We start from the raw sequence: 2,125 nt of genomic DNA, 5'->3' as shown, positions 1-2,125 counted from the left end.
CGAGTCGGTGAATAACGTGACGGTGTGTGCCGAATACACTAGAAACGAGGTTAAGATCAAAATATGGGCTAATTCCAAGCTGGGCACGGTGAAGCAAGTCACATTCATGCATTACAACATGTCAAGCGTGCAGAATCCCTTCCTGATTGATCAGCACTACTGCACCCACAACATTGACCGCCCAGGCTAGGTAATGGGAACACAACGTGCATCCAATGTGTATATAAACGTCATCCTGATTGCAGTTTTTCTCACTCTGTACTATTTGCACGTAGACTTCAGCCATCAACATGAATGTTGTGAGATAAATCAGTATCTATGGCTCTTCGGCGGCACCAATAGGCATGACTTTCAACTCCATACGTACCCAGTAGGAAGTGCACAGAATGTGGCAATGTGCAAAGCACAACAACTGGTTTGATCGAGCCGCAGAGCTGCTTCTAAGACCTCTACAAGTGCCTACAACACAAGATATGCCTTCTGGTTAAGCCTAATAGTTGAGTGTTGAAAATGTAGCCACATCTTAACAACTACTCCCTCCGTTCCTAAATATAAGATGTATTTTTTTTTTTAAGTCAAACTTCTCTAAGTTTGACCAAATTTTTAGACAAAAATATCAATGTCTTGAATACCAAATCATTGTCACTAGCTTCACCATGAAATATATTTTGATATTTTACATGTTCAATATTGTAAATCCTTATAGATTTTGCTATAAAGTTGGTCAAACATAGACAATGTTTGACTTTCTGAAAAACTAATACACCTTACATTAAGGAACGGAGGGAGTATAGAGCTAATGGCATGTTGAGACGTGTCGGTCTTACATCTGTGCCATCTTGGAAAGCATGTTCGAATGGAACTGAACATGGTGGAAGAAAACCTCTCGAAACAAGCATTTGCCCTGCATTATAGATAAAGAAGAAACCAAATTATGCAACAGAACGGTACAAGATAATGAGAAAGCCCTCTTACAAAGCAGACATGGGATAACCGGACAATGTAAACTCACATGACTATCCTTCCCCTCCTCTCCATTTGTTCACGCTGCAACCGAGAGGCTTATGAAAGGGAACAATGTTCAATGGTGCGCTACCTTCGCCTCTGCCATTAGGGGGCGCAAATGGCAGACTATACACTGAGAAGCCGCCCATGACCGTTGGGGTCACCTCCGACGACGGCAAGACTATTTCCCCTCTGTCATGTTTGCTGGACGACTTCACCATGTGGTACGCGCAAGATCAACATGTGTTCTCCTACCTGCTAACCACATTGTGGCACGAGATGGCTATCCAGGTGGTGTCTTGCCACGCCGCAGTGGAGCTGTGGAGACGGCATCCTGAAGCCAGTTTGGGATGCTGGTGATTCTCAAGTGCTCTTGACAAAAACTGCTTGGGTGGTGCACCTCATCTTATACTCGTGCATGAGTGTGTGTAACCATGTGTTGGATATACGGGGGGGGAAATTGGGCCAGGGACAACTGGGGCTCTAGCCCTAGGCGTGGGCCAACTAGCACTTGAACATATAAGTTGCAAATATTTGAGAATTTGTGATACACAGAAGCCCAGCCCCAGTCTTCACGTACAAGGCTTCAGCCCATTCACTACCGGACTCGCGGCCTATGCCGACGGCCCATAGATCTATGCTTACGGCTGCCGTTGGCATAGCCCCGTCGGCATAGATCACGTCAATGTAGATGTGTCAGACCGTCGGCATAGTATAGCCATCAGCATAGGTGCCTATGCCGACGGCCGAGGGCCAGCCGTCGGCATAGTTTAGCCGTCGGCGGTGTTTTTCGCCTGACGGTAACGGGCAGTGCCGTCCAAAGCGCTGACGACTAAGGGAACGACACGTGGCGGGGATATGCCGACGGCTTTGCCGTCGGCATATCCCTGCCACGTGTCGTTCCCTATGCCGTCGGCTTTGCCGTAGGCATAGCCCTGCCACGTGTCACGCCCCGGGAAGCCCTGGGCTCATCTATGCCGACGGCTTTGCCGTAGGCATAGTTTTTTTTTATTTTCCCTGTTTTCTCTTTTTCAATTCATTTGACAGCATTTCAGAGCAGAATAATGTGAGATTATGCAGAAATATGACAGTTCATCATCTAAACATACTAAAGTTCATC

Source organism: Triticum aestivum, chromosome 5B (genome assembly GCF_018294505.1).
Source record: "Triticum aestivum cultivar Chinese Spring chromosome 5B, IWGSC CS RefSeq v2.1, whole genome shotgun sequence".
Classification (NCBI taxonomy): Eukaryota; Viridiplantae; Streptophyta; class Magnoliopsida; order Poales; family Poaceae; genus Triticum; species Triticum aestivum.
The sequence above is the reverse complement of the archived record's forward strand: the minus strand, read 5'-3'. Positions refer to the sequence as shown.